Genomic DNA, 15,842 nt, shown 5'->3' with positions numbered 1-15,842 from the left:
CATTTCTTTAAGTATAGGTGGAATTTCATTAATATAAGTCTTATACTAAACAAATAACTTAATGGATCTAAGTCTAATTTGAATATTTTAGTTGATTGCATATAAATATTTGAATTAACTTGTTTAATATTAATTTGATTTTCTTGTATGGTAAATAATTTTCTTCCCTGTAGTTTAAGAAAATGTACTCGGTCTATATCTATACTCCTTTATCTATATATTCTTTCCACAACTCAGTATTTTGTGTCATTTTCTAATATATATAGCAATTCTAGAGCACATAGATCTCATAAGAGAAAATGAATTTGGGATAGCTTTAATAATGCTTTATAAGAACATATATAGTTGTTTAAGTTGTGTAGTAAAATTCTTTAAGTCATTCAAAAGAACAGTTCTGCATATTTTTTAAATAAAACATTTTATTCTAATATTTTGTATTAAACCAATATTTCAGGATATCCTACACATTTTCTTTATGTCACCCATTTCTATTTTAATTCTCTCCCCTTATTTTTTAAATGAGCAGAAATAAGAAGTTTCTGCCTTCATTTTTTATAAAATAAAGAATCATAACTCCACATATATTCAGGGACACATCTAGAAGCAATCAGAAACAAACAAGGGCATTCTTTAAAACATCAGCATTATTAAGCCAAAATACCAACAAAACTAGGCAATGCAGTTTTACATGCTCTGAAACTAAAGAAGCCAATAGCTTCAAACACTGTCATCATTCATCAAATGCAACTCACTACCTGTGTTCAAAATCAGCAGTCCCAGAAGAATCAAAAGGAATAACACTGAAACTTGTGTCAAATCAATGATATCCCTGAAAAAGCAAAGACAGCTGAGAGATATGTAAGGAACTGTTAAGCACAAGTACTCCAATTAGCTTCTGTAAAATAATACCAGCACTCACAGCTTAAATTATTGTGATGTACAATGTCCTTGGAATCCTCTCATATATAATCACAACAACACTAACTGTTGCATTACTCTGCCTTTCCTGCATAATCCAATGCATCTCAAATAGTTAATTCAAACTTTCAGTTCAAAGAGCTGCATTCCAAAAACTGTTGCCAATGACATTATTTTACTTTGTTTTCTTTTAATGGCTAACTAAGTGCTACAGTTAGTATTATTTATTATCAGAATTAAAAGTCAGCTCACCTAGTTAAGTTTATGAGCCTTACTGGACATGCACTTCAAAAACAGCCTTTACTTTAATATAACCCTGATCCAGCAATGGTATCTCAAACTTTAACTAAATTGCTTTCCTTCCATTATATATGCTGGAACCTCTCACCTCTCCCTTGACAATACTACTGAATAAAAAGAAAGGTCAAAAGCAGCATATCGTTTAAAACATATCTGAAACTGTAACAATAGATTGAAATAAGAGAGGATTTTCTTATATTATTGGCTGTAACTGTAACTTTTTGCACTAGGTTAATGGCCATAGCTTAGAGGCGGTTCAATGTAACTTTCAACCAACTTGGAGAAACCCAGCAATCTAGCTACTTGTACTTGGTTAAAAGTGAAACTATTCACATGTCTACAAATAGCCTATGAACATTAATCAATAGCTAATTTTATAAATGGGATCAGTATAATTTGTTGAAAACATTGGCAGTGTGTGCACTATGTTAATGAGTGGAATGATCTCATTCTGCTCTTCTCGTCTTTGCAACTTCCTTATAATTCAATGGTTCACAACTGGCACTAAATGGACTTTTCTTGACACTAATAACTTAAGTCTAAACATGTCAAATGTACTAAGAAATAATCTCAAGCTTAAAACACTTCACAATTTGAAAGTTAAAGTGAGTCACTAAGAGGTGCCATTTACAGCAGTCAAAATTACATTCATACCTTAACTCCTAACATTCAAAGCCAGTCAGGAATTCACACTATTAAACTCCGGAACACTAAAATACATAAAATAGTAAACCCTCTACATAAAAAATATATAAAGCTGTACTTTATACAATAATTATTTTAGAAAAATATATTACTAGTCTTGTTTAAACATCACTGTAAGAGACAGTATATAAATATGTATACTATGAACATAACTCTTATAAGTTAAGCTTGTACTTATAATCCACCCCTTTTGTTTTAATACAGCAGTATGTTAATATGCTTTACTGTAAGTGCACATTTAAAGATACATTTAAGTATTTAAAGTGACAGTGACTGTAAAATGTATTATGTTTCAACTTAAACAAGAGAAAACTACTATAGCACATACATACTTTTTTATTATTACTGGATGTTAAATAACAGTAGATAAATTACTTACGTATTTCCCAAACAATCTTTTGTGAGTCAGTAAGACTGTTACATAACTTCCAAAGAAAAAGATAGAAAAATAAAAGAGTCCATTACATTATTTTATATCTTTTAGGTTTACTACTTGTTTTCCATTTGTTAACTTCCATTTGCCTTTTAAAGACTACAGCCGCCAAGTCAATTTCTTCCACTGATGTGATGATATTTTTCCTGTGTATACGTTCATTTTCTTCATCCGAAATTTCACATATTTTTATTCCTTCTTGTAGATGAATATTCAGTCTTGCAAGAACTAACAAATTGACTTTTATACCTTCCTTCTTAAGTTCTTTAATTAGAGTTAATCAAGTATTCCTTTTGTTCATTACTTTAGTCGAATAATCATTATTGAAACAAGTAATATTTTCACCTATTTTAATAGGTGGATTTGTCCAAGCTGCTTTCAGTATTTGGTCCTTTTCCATTCTGAAGAAAAAAAAAATCACAATTATTGAACATGGAAGAACATTTTCTTTTCTCTGAAGAAGAGCCAAGGATCTCTTAACCCTTTCTATCCTGAATGATAAGACGTCTGATAAGTTTTAACTTTTTATTTGTCCATGCTTTTAGAAAATTGATATGTTCTCCTTCAGATTTCTCAGGTATTCCATAAATTATTTTATTATTATTATTATGTCTCAGTCTATTTTCTATGTCATCTATTTTTTTCAGTAAGCCAGTTGTTTTGTCTTAAAAGACATTCTCTGTGTGTTTCATCTTCAGAGATTCTTCTTTCATGATCAATTAAATATTCTTCCATGGCAGTTATTTGTGTACCTTGCTGTTTTATCAGATTACTTAGACAGCCCATTTAATTCTTACATTCTTCCTTGAAGCTGTCAGTCTTTAAATCCAGTTTGTCAATCTTTGTCATGGCATCTTGTGTGTTTACCACCAAAGACTGAATGTTTTTTTAGGAGAAGGAGCCTATTAACTGTGTTTAGGTGACTCATTTTACAGTTTTCTTGTTTTCTTTATTGGAATAAAGTTTCTGACTGGAATTATTTTTTTTACTTCTTCTAGTAGCTTTAGAACTTATAATATTTAGCTTTTGATTAATTAAAAGTCAGAAAGAAATTAGATTTGTTAAAGAGCTTCTTACAGTTGCTGCTCTCACTCTGCCATCTTGGCCATAGCACTGTGTTGTTAATTCTAAAAACTTCTGAGCTGGAAGTGAAACTGCATTGATGAAGCATTTGCATGAAGAAAAATCTGGACTTTCGGAAGCCTATCACCTTGTATTTAAACTAAAATCCCTTCCATAGTAAATACAAATAGAGACAGGGCTTTAGGAAAACCTTATCACACTCAGTCTCATTAAAGTGCCTTATTTCTGTGTGATCTTGTGGAGTGGATTTAGTGTGTGTGTGTGTGTGTGTGTGTGTGTGTGTGTGTGTGTGTGTGTGTGTGTGTGTGTGTGTGTGTGTGTGTGTGTGTGTGTGTGTGTGTGTGTGTGTGTGTGTGTGTGTGTGCTTGTGTATCACTGTATCACTGTGTACACTTCTCTAGCTGTCATCTAATGCATGCATAGCACTGTATGATGGTTGTACAATGCTATTCTAACTGTGAGGGTGAGTGGGAACTGGGGGTATGGTGGAAATGAGTTGGGCCATTAGGGCCAAGGTACATGTAGCATAAATAGTTATGACAAAACAACTACCATGTTTTGGAAGGCTGGGTGAAACTAGACAACCCTAGCACAAACCTTGCAGACCCAGGAAAAGCATGTAACCTCCAGACAGACAGTAACTGAAACTTAGGAATGAACCCTTGACTCTAGAGCTGTGAGGTGCAAATATTACCAGCTGACTTAATTGCACTTTTGTAAACTGTGCAACCACAAGTTTAAATAGTTAATTATATTTTCTTCAGTTATATAAATGTTGATTTTCTTTTCATCATCTACTCAAATAAGAAGATCCAAGATGTTTTCAAGCATGAATTAGACAGCAAAGTAAAGGGTCAATGTATGAAGGTAGTAAAGTTTGATAGTTTAGACTAGTTAATCAACCAGCATAATCTGAGGTTGCAGAAAGAAACCAGAATAATCACAGAAAACACAAGAAGATACAGAGAGAACTCATTAAGCAGAAGCTAGGATTGAATCTAGGACTACAGCGTTATGAAGTTAAGATCTTAACTACAGAGCCAGCATGCTGTCCATTTGTAGATTGGACACCATTTATCTATCTGATTCAAATCACTCCAATGTTACAAAGTTCTTTTTATTTAAAATATGTTATTATTGTCAAGGTGACCATACCTCTCAACCTGAAGACTTTGAGAGTAGGTAAAAAGGATTTTGAAAAGTAGGTACACCAGGCCAAACATATGGATACCTAATTAACATACAGTTTGAATACTAAATAGCATAAAACTCTGCTTCACGTAAGATTACTAGATACTGCTCAGAAACACAAGGTTAAAAAACTGCAAGTAACAAAAATATAATCATATTATAAACAAAACTTTGTAAAATGTGAAGATTTTAATATAAAATAATGCAAAAATCTGTCTCAAAAAATCATTTATTTTTCTTCTAAAAGGAAGATGTATACTGTGGGCCCTCTTTCTTTAAATGCCACCTGTATGATAGTAAAATAGTCTGGTTTACTGTGTAGTGAACAGTTTTAAATCATATGCAATGGGTGACAAGAGTGAGGAAAAAGTGTGAAGGGATAAATCAAACCTAAAAATGGGTAGGTGCAGCCAAAATAGGTACAGTACATAAGTGTGAAGGTGAAACCCTTGACATATTTGGTTACTTTTAAATTAAGAATCAGATTTTGCTTGTCATTTTTTTTACATTGCATTTTTCTTCAAAATTTTATTGTGTTGTTCTTCAACATTTACTTTTTGGGCAGCAAGTGCACCAAAGGTTATGATCTACGTCCCACTGCACTGGGGCTCATTTATGTCCTCCAAACAATGTTTTTGCAGAGTTTGCACATTCTTTTCTTGTCTGTGTGGGTTTTCTTGAGATAACTCCAGTTTTCTTCAAATATATATTACATTTATTCTTGTCCTGTAAACTAGAGAATAGATTAAAATAATTTGACATATACCATTTCACTTACCTTAATAACAAATGAATAAAGCATTTCTGTAACTGCAACCTCAGAGCCTTCATGACCAAAATAGCACATCTACTATTTTTTTTACATGCAGAGCTTTAGTTTGCATTCACAAAACAGTATCTGATTTTGTACATGCATAAAATACACTGGGCCGGATTCACGATGGCTTGCACAGAGTCTAAGAGTAGAGTAAGACTCCATGCAGCCATCATGTCCGACAAGCGATCCAGGAACAGCCAGTAGGGGTGTGTAAGAGAGCTCCGAAAATGGCTCTTACATGGACAGGGCTGGGACATGCAAATCATCTCAATTGCAGGCAAAAGGCATGCAAATGAGGTAGATTTGCGATTCAGGAAACCCGAACCTGTCTGAGTAAGAACAGTGTTATTTGCAGAAATGTACTTAGTTGACAACTGAGTACCGTTCTGCAAATAGCAAAACGTAGCCGTGATAGCTCCAAATAAAGGTTGCATCCAGTGCAGGAAGCATGCCAATGGCCAAATATACAGCCATTTGAAATGTTCCCTGATGCAAAATTAAAATAAAAATAATTTTTTTTTCGCCTATTTCCGATGTTTAAGCATAGCGCAGCACCGCGCAAATGGGCTGCGCTCTAAAAACCAGAATACTACAAATTAAAACCCACAAATGTGGATTTTATTGAAAGTGGTAATGTACAATGCAAGGGAATGGCAGGCTGAAGACAAGATGGCCACCGAGTAGAGGTTGCTAAGGGGGGAAGCTCAGTCTAAGAGATGTAACCAAGCATTAGTAGGCAATCCTATGTAAATGAGTGTTAGGATAGTGAATCGCTAGTTTACATAGCAAATGAGCACAGTCAGTGGGGTGTAGAAGTAGGATATGGGGAGTAACAGAGTAGAAGATAGTAGATGGAAATACTGGAAGTCTTCAGATAAAACACAGTTTTATTAGCTCACTCCACTTACAAAACACTGACAAGACACAAATAACGAACTGGTACAAGAATAAAAATATCCACAACAAGCAATTAATTGATTCAATTTAATATATCAATTAGTCAAATTTAAAACAGAAGTAGGAGAGAACAAAAGTGAAAGAAGTTGAAAAATTCAACCCCATTTTAAAACCCCATTTATTCTTATATGCAAGTTTTATTTATACATGCAATTTTAACAAATTGCCACTAGATGGCATCTATTATTGTGGGTTTATTGGTCTAGTAATGTGTCCTTAAAGGTTTTACATGGCTTATATGGTTTAATTATTCTAATATTAGAAAGATTTATATAGTATTCTTTTAAACAAAGGCTTTAAAGTGAATACAAATGTGGCTAACATAATCACAATAAGAATTAACAGAGAGGAAAATGTTTGTTTTAAAATGGGGTTGAATTTTTCAACTTCTTTCACTTTTGTTCTCTCCTACTTCTGTTTTAAATTTGACTAATTGATATATTAAATTGAATCAATTAATTAAGTAGAAGGATATATAAAGCAAAGCTAGAATTTAGTAAATTATCTGATGAAGTCTGTAATAGGACGAAAACGTATGGGAAGAACAGCGTTAATGCCTTTGCTTGTTGTGGATATTTTTATTCTTGTTCCAGTTCGTTATTTGTGTCTTGTCAGCGTTTTGTAAGTGGAGTGAGCTAATAAAACTGTGTTTTATCTGAAGACTTCCAGTATTTCCATCTACTTTTTGGATTATTTGTGACTTTGCGCACCTTTGTTCACTTTGGTTTAGAGTAGAAGATAGGTGACATCATGAGGGGGGTATGTATGAAAGAAGTGAAGCTCATTGGAGCAGAGTGGCATGTGTCCGCTGTCATTTAGACATCATGGAAAGAGGTGTGTCAACAGGTAGGCTAGGGAAAGCCAAGAAATGGAAGGTGTACACCATGGATAACACCAAAGTTTCTTGCTGAGCGTGCATGCGCTCGTGTGCGCGCCTGCAAACCCGAGTAAGACAGAGTACGCGCGTGTAAGCATGAGTGCACGCGTTTAAGCCAGAGTAAGCATGTATAAGGCTGTTTAAAGAGTTGTAAGTGCGTTTGCACTGGTGTACACACGGTTTAACCCGAATAAGCAAGTTTTAGTCCATGTAAGCATGTGTGCATGCATGTTAGCTACTGTGCGCATGTTTGCACTTGTGTGAGCGGCGCTCCCCCCCGAGGAAACAGAAAGGAAAAAGGAAGCACACCAAATAGTAGGAAGCTACCAGGGAGTACTAGCAGAGCTTGCAGGTGAAAACAATCAGAATCAGGCAATTACACAGGCAGTACACTAGCCCAGCCCAGCCTAGCACTTAAAATCCTGCCAACAACAGTCCATTATGTTTCTCACAACAGACACTGCAGTAAGCTAATAGAAGTGAAAACTGAAAAAGCTTTACTGAGACAAAGAAGCTGCCATTGCTGTTATAAGGCGACATATGCAACATGCTGAGGGTGGTGACAATGGAAATGCTGCTGGACAACCCACAGTGAGGAGACGGAAAAGAGTGTACAGACCCAGGGTAACCTACCAGGGGCTACATGAGCTGGAGATAGTGGAGTGCTATAGAGTGGACAGAGACCTCCTGCAGCAAATTGTTGAGCTGTGCAGGCCACGCCTCACACACAGAACCAACAGAGGGGAACCCATCCCAGTGGAAACCAAGGTATGTGTTGGCCTAAGAATATTAGCAACAGGTACCTTCCAGAGACCAACTGGTGATATGATGGGGATATCACAGGCATCAGCATCCAGGGTACTACACCAGTTCCTGGATGCCATGTCAGCACATGTCGGTGATCATGTATATTTCCCCAATTCCCGTGAGGTATTAGGCAGCAATATGCATCTCTTCCAGCAAATAGAGGAATACTCTGAGGTAGTTGGTGCAATAGACTGCACGCACATATGCATCAAAGCACCAGCCGGTGAGCGGGGTAGGGTCTACTTCAACCACAAGTGCTTCCCCTCCATCAACTGCCAGGTTGTGTGTGATGCCCAGGGCATAATACTGAATGTGTGTGCAGGCTGCCCTGGAAGCTACCATGATTCCCATATCTGGCATCTGATGCAGCTGTACCAGATATTTGCCAGTGGGGACATCCACATGGTCACCTAGTGGGGGATGCTGGCTATGCACTGGAGCCGTGGCTGATGACACCCATCAGAAACGCACACACACCTGAACAGGAATGCCATAATGAGGCACACGCACAAACACATAATGTAATAGAGCATGTGTTTGGGCTGCTCAAGTCACGGTTCCGGTGCCTGGACACATCTGGTGGAGCCTTGCAGTACTCACCAACTGCATGTACCCAAATTGTCATGGTAATGCTATGCTACATAATATGATCCTGCGAAAACAGCTGCAGCAGGACCACCATAGGCCTGGGCCAAACAGCCCCCCACCATTGTCAAGGCCATCGCAGGCAGAGCGTGACTCGGAGGAGGAAAAACCTGAGCCTGCCCCAATAGGCAGAAGGAGGCATGCCCAGTATGCTTTGGCCTTGGCAAAGAGGCAATGCATAGCACATACACTGGCTCAGTAGGAACTCTGGAAATGATACCCCTCTCCGACTCGCACATAAAGTAAAAGGGATGCCTAAGTTGACACTACCTGCTTCCAAACATGTGCAGGGAGTCTAGTATGTGCATCCAACATAGGCAGCCCTGCAGCACCACCTAAGGCATGAATGCCATGTGTTAAGCAATATAAAGCAGTGCTAAACAGCAATTACCACCATGTAGTATATGCAAACAAAATCGCACACACCAACTAGCACAACTGTGGTCAATGTTCAGTAATATTGGGCAACGTCCAGCAATGTTGGTGAATATTGAGCAATGTCGGACAAGCCTGGTCTAAGTAGTGCATAGCTGAACAAAAGCCAACATGCTCATATTTGCTTAACAGGCCCTTAAGCAGTCTTGTCTGCTCAGTATGAAAATATAAAGCAGTGATGGGCCTTGAACCCAGGATACTGTGCATTACAGCCAAAGTACTGAACCACTAAACCATGACAGTATTGCAGTGGGCCACCTGTATGATGGAATGTTGATAAGTCTATGCAAAGTATTCCATGGAAACCCTGCAGGCACAGCATAATCCTTGTTGAGTTATGACACAAAGGTGAGTCCTGCAGTGAGAACAGAACCTGACTTCCAACACACATAGTATAAATGTTAATATTGGTCATGTTCGCACACATCAACAAATGTAGTGGACCTCAGATAGCAACATACTGAAGGGTCACACTGGGCATGCTCACACACGAATAAATGAGACAAATGTCAGGCAACAAAACATGGAATGTAAGAACTGGGCATGGTCACACACTTAGGCCATGTCTGAGTACAGCAGTGGGCCACGCATATCTGGCAGTTGCATGTGTTAACCCAGGAACCTGTCACTATACAGCAATCCGCCCTGTGCACACAGTTATATGACAACAGACACATCTATAATATAGTGGAATCCTGTCATAATCAAATATGTTCTGCAGATACTGAAGTTCTTCATGGAAACTGGTAAAGCAAAGATGATAAAGACCTGCAAATAGTATCAGCAATAAACATTGTGCATCTTGAACATTAGCATAGGTTCAGAGGTCGATACTAGTCTATCTGCCCTAGAGCATGTACAAGCCTAGTCAGAGTGTGTTTGGCATTTGAACCCTGTCAGATTACTACACTGTGTGTGTGAATAGTAGGTCACACAAGATAGCCCATGTACATTTATGCTAGTGTGCCTCTGTCTAGCAGGGACACAGAAGATATCCCAGGGGTAAATATGCAATCACCCATACAGTCGTCAAGATGTCTCCAGTAGGTGGTCAGTGGGTGGCTCTGCCTATGTGAAACTGGGATTACATTCTGCAGTGAGTGGAGCCTCTGGGATAAGAATTTATCCCTCCACAATGTCCTAATAACATCTGTGCTGAGGTATACGTCCCTGCAGTGTGTATCTCCAAGGGAGTTGGATATCCTGAGGTGGAGCATGTCCAGTAATTCTGGTTTGGGTATAGCTGTAAACAACAGGCACACATCATATCTGAGTAGGTGGTAAGTGACTGAGTAGAGCTGGAGTTACTGCATCTGAACTATGCAGAGCATCTGTGTGAGTCCCTAGATCTGCTTGGTGAGGACCGTCCGTGCCCAGTACAGTTGCTGCAGGTGTCAGGTAAGGTACACCCCAAATGTGGCATTGTAACCAAGCATGGATGTGATGAGTATAGGGGCACAATAACCTCACTCGATCTAGATGTGAAACCATATGGGATAAGGTGGCACACATAGAAGGTGTGTCCAACCACTTTGGCAACGTGAATGTTAAAGATGACAGTACGAACAAGTGATGTCCCCAAACCCCTAACAACTCCTACAGTATGTAATGGAGTACTACCTATGTGGTAATGTGCGGGCATGTTGTTACTCCCAAAGGGGATGACTATGCAACTAATGGCATTTAGCTGTAGGCCATGGCTCAGGCACCAGTCATCCATCTCTGTGAGACCCTGATTGAGTATGCATGTGGCATCTGGAGAGTTAATCATGGCACCCAGTTTGCAGTCAAGTGCAAACATGTTCAGCCATATTCCCCCTGTGATAGCCTGTACGTAAGACAAATGTATACTGAACAAGAGAGATCCCAGGACCAAGCCGTGTGGGATGCCATGTGTAACTGGTGTATAGTCAGACATGGCACCTGCAATCCTGACCATGTAGGTGCTATCCCTGATCTAGGTATGTGTCCAATTGACGCTGGTGAGCCTATGCATAATGGCCCAGTGGGTTATTGTGTTGAATGGTTTTGTAAGGTTCAGGTAGGCTGTGTGGATAGCCGTCCCTATGTCGATGGACCTGTTAGCCATTTAAAGAATACCTACATGTTCAAGAGGCAAGATCTGCCCACAACAATGCTGAAATGAGTAGGACACAGTGTCTGTAGGTTCCCAATGTTTATGTGTAGGAGTCCTATGACAATATGCTCCATAGCTTTGCAGAACAGGCTACATAGGCTTATAGGGCAATATTGTCTGTGGTCCATTGTGGCACCAACTCTGTGGAGCGGGACCACTGCCGCAGTACGCCATTCCTTGGGTACATATCCTGTGGTAACTCTGATATTGAACAGTGATGTAATGAGAGGGTTGCGTTTGTCATGATGCTCGTGTATGATGCAGGCTGGGACACCATCTGGTCACATTGATACTGTGATATACGCTGTGGGGAGGGCAGCACTCACCTGTTACTGTGTGATGTCAGGGAGGTTATACTCTCTTGGGATGGATAGTTGCTCCTTAGGGGGGATGGGTGGGAGACATCTGCACTGAACCTGTTTGCCAGGATGTAGGCAATGGCAGTGGGTTCAGGGTAGGTTTAGTCAGTATGCAGTAACTCACAGCATATCAGTGAGTGTCCACCCAGGTTCCTGACATAACTGAAGAAGGCCGTGTGATAGTCCTACGTGTCAGGTGCAATTGTCTGGTAGAAGCGGCCCTTAGAAAAGTCTATGAGTGATTGTAGCTGTCTGCTAGTACAGATCACAGATGCCTTCCCAGTCTGGGGTTGTGCTCTCTCATGTAGTAGCGTCCTCTGATGTTGCACAGCTTATTAATGGCTGGGGTCTACCAGACAGGTCCCCTGCCATTGTAGTAGTGGGTCTTGTTGTTATTTGGGATAGCACAATCCATGCAGTCCACTAGGTGTCCATAGAATGTGTATGTAAAGGATGCAGCAGTGTGAGCCATATATGCCACAGTCTCAGGATCTCTGAAGGATACCACCTTGCTTCGGTGAAGTGAGATGTTGGCTCATGAGAAGTTCACTAAGATTACCGAGGATGGGTGTGTGGAGGGTATATGTATGTCCTGTGAGATACATGTATGTTCTGACCTTACCAATGAGGGGTATATCGCTGGTGTGGAACATAGAGTCCCCATGTTGGTGATGAGCAGGTCCAATATGTATTCCCCTTTGTGGCTGTGCTGACTGGTTGTGCCAAAGCATATGAGTCCACAAATTGTAGTGACTGTTGGGTGAGGTTGTCGGGGCTTGAGTATTATCCCCAGTCAATATGTGTGTATATGAAGTCACACAATATAATGGTGTCTGTGGAGACCTTCATATTCTCCATAGTTCTCACAAAAGCAGAGTGTGGTTCCTGAGTTTGGGAGTGTGTTCTGTAGCAGGCAACAAACTGAAAGGCAGTATTGCACAATGGTAGTTGTATATGTATGGTCTGTGATGCTTTGTGCAGTGCTACTAACCTGGAGGTGTGTGTATCTGTGATATATATGGATACTCCCCCTAGTTGTGTTGTCTGTTCCAAGTCTTGTTGTCAGACAGCATGGTATGAAACATAACCTGGTAGTGCTGGTGTGCATAAGCGAGCCTGAACCAGGTGTCTGTCAATGCACAGATATTGATCTCCTCCACACTGAGGAGAGTCCTGAGTGGCCACAATATGAGGTTAACACAACTGTTGTTGAGCAGCATTACCCTTAGTTTCATTTAACCTGTAATGTTTATGAAGGTGGGTTTGTCTTCTGAGCCCTGCTTAAAAAAGACACTCTGGTGGTAGCAAGAGGCTTAGCCAGCATACCAAAGTCCAAGGGTGACAGGTGCAAGCTGTCCATAGTGAAGCTATGTGGCATGTTAAGCATGTCACCATACACTGACAGACACTGTATCCCCTATGAATGAAACAAATTTGTTAGCCAACTGTTAAATGTGATATGTGTGTCCGTATACTGTGACATCATAATTTGTGGGTGTAAGATGCTAGACAAGGTCAGGGTCATACTGGCCTGGGCTACATGATCAGAGTGTACCTCCATGTATCATGTCATGTGGTCCAGGGAGTAACGTCTGAGGTTACACACACCAGCATGGACAATGATGGTGCCAGTCATGTACTTGCTTTGGAGTGACCTGACTGCCTGTGTTATGCGGCAGATCCTGGCACCCAACAGACAGCCCAAAGTGACTATTCCCTTGTCAGGGCTGGTGAGTGGTACATCAGTGTGTCTGAACATAAGTGTCACCTATTACAAGTGTATTAGGTGTATTGTTTAGCCCAAAGGGCAGTGACTGTGTGGCACACTGACATTGTGAACTTAGTGATATGTGGGTATTGTAGTGGGGTAGCAGGTTTGTGTGTGTCTGCTTTGGAGGTCTCTGCTTCTTAGGTAGAGTACATTTACAGCATCTGAGTATGTCAATGTGTGCTAATGTGGTTTGAGTGCTGTTGCTAGAGGATATGTGAGACTGATATGTGGTGTGTGTGGTTACCTTCACCACCTGATAGACTGTGCCAGTTATGGGTCGAGAGAGTTCAGCTCCCTGTATGTCTATATAGGTGCATCTCACACATATATCTGAGTTTGTCGGGGGGAGGAGAGGGTTGTCTGTGTACATGAGGCAGATGTGACATTGTGTCAATATCACAATATCCACCAGCTGGACTGAAGAGTACACACAAAACCGACCCGTGGACATGCCAGGATATTATCATGACATACTCTGTAGCCTGATCACAAAGGATCAGTAGGGTATTAAGCGTGTAAAAGAGTATAACAGGGATTAGTGCTCATGTTCGTTAGTGTTTCGTAAAGAGGAGCTGAGAAGGAGTCCAGACTGAATCATGACACCTCCTTCAGCTATGTCATAAATATCAATGTACACCCATATATGTCCTGAGTCAGGGCCAACTGTACCTGAGTGTCAATGCCGACATCATGACAGACAGGCCCATATGTACATACCCATCCCCCACTGACAACAGTCCACATCATCATACCAGGAGATATCACATGTAAAATGGGTGAGCAGCTACTCCCACTGCCAAAAGCATGGCAGCAGGTGGAATACATTGATTCCCAATATGTGTCATGCACAAACTACAGAACAAACAGATCATGCACCTGAACAGTCAGCTGAGCCGCACCCCCTACACAGGATGTGGAACCGTTGAATGTGTCACAGCTACATATGGCACTCCCCACACGTGTTGGTGCACAACACACCATGGGAAGTCAAGTCCAGTACGCCTATGAGGTCTGATCTGCAAGGTCATGGAGGCCATCATGGTTGCAGTCATAAACAGAGCTATTGGAAGCTGACACACGCACAACCCTACCAAATGTGGTATGTTCATGTGCGGATCATGGTTTCCAAACATGCTAGACTGTTTGCAAGGCAGCCACCCAGGACATACATCAATGAACACATCTACACGTGTGTCACATAGACTTTGAATAGCGCTTTATCAACATCCCAGACACATGTAATATCCAAAAAACCAAGAAGCTGTGCATAAATATGTGTTGACATATGACGGAATGTCAATGTGTCCACAGATAGATCACACAAGGTAAGGATACTGAGGTCATGTTCAAGCTGTTGACACCTGCTGACCCACATGGACCATTCCTGGAATGGCACAAAACAAAGTGTATACACATCACCATGTCCAGTCTGATGATGTCACCATCTTATAAATACAGCAGGAGAAGGACAACCTGCCAATAAAGCAAATAGCACGCTGTGTTAATGTGTTTCTTTCCAGTGTCATAACATAGTTAGGTAGGGGTTTGAATCCTGCAAAGTGTGTGTGTGGGGGGTGTATTTGTGCAGTTTTCTTTGAGAGGTGTTACCATTTTGGAGACTGGGAAAACTCAGTAAAGAAGGTACATTCCTCTTTGGAAAGTCTGATGATGTCACCATCCTCCAAATACAGCAGGAGAAGAAAAACCAGCAAGTAACGCAAATAGCGCTCCGTGTTAATGCGTCTTTTTCTAGTATCATAGCATAGTCAAATAGGGGTTTGAATCTTGCAAACAGTAAGTATGTGTGCAATTGTCTTTAAAAGGAGTGTCCTTTTTGGAGACTGTGAAAACACACTAAAAGAGGTACATTCCTCTTTGGAAAGTCTGATGATGTCACCATCCTACAAATACTGCAGGAGAAGGAAAACCCACCAGTAAAGCAAATAGCACGCAGTGTTAGTGCGTCCTTCTCTAGTGTCATAACTTAGTTAGGTAGGGGTTTGAATCCTGCAAACAGTGAGTGTAGGTGAGTGTGTGTATGTGCACAATTGTCTTTGAAAGGAGTGCCCTTTTTGGAGACTGTGAAACACACTAAAAGAGGTACATTACTCTTTGGAAAGTCTGATGATGTCACCATCCTACAAATACTGCAGGAGAAGGAAAACCAGTCAGTCAAGCAAATAGTGCACCGTGTTAATGCGTCATTCTCTAGTAGTGTAACATAATTAAGTAGGGGCTTGAATCCTGCAAACAGTGAGCTTGTGTGTGTGTGGCGGGGTTGTGTGTAAGTATGCAATTGTCTTTAAAAGGAGTGTCCTTTTTGGAGACTGTGAAAACACACTGAAAGAGGTAAATTCCTCTTTGGAAAGTCTGATGATGTCACCATCCTACAAATAAAGCAGGAGAA

Source organism: Protopterus annectens, chromosome 2.part1 (genome assembly GCF_019279795.1).
Source record: "Protopterus annectens isolate FY-2018-M chromosome 2.part1, PAN1.0, whole genome shotgun sequence".
NCBI lineage: Eukaryota > Metazoa > Chordata > Ceratodontiformes > Protopteridae > Protopterus > Protopterus annectens.
This window is presented reverse-complemented; position numbering follows the sequence as displayed.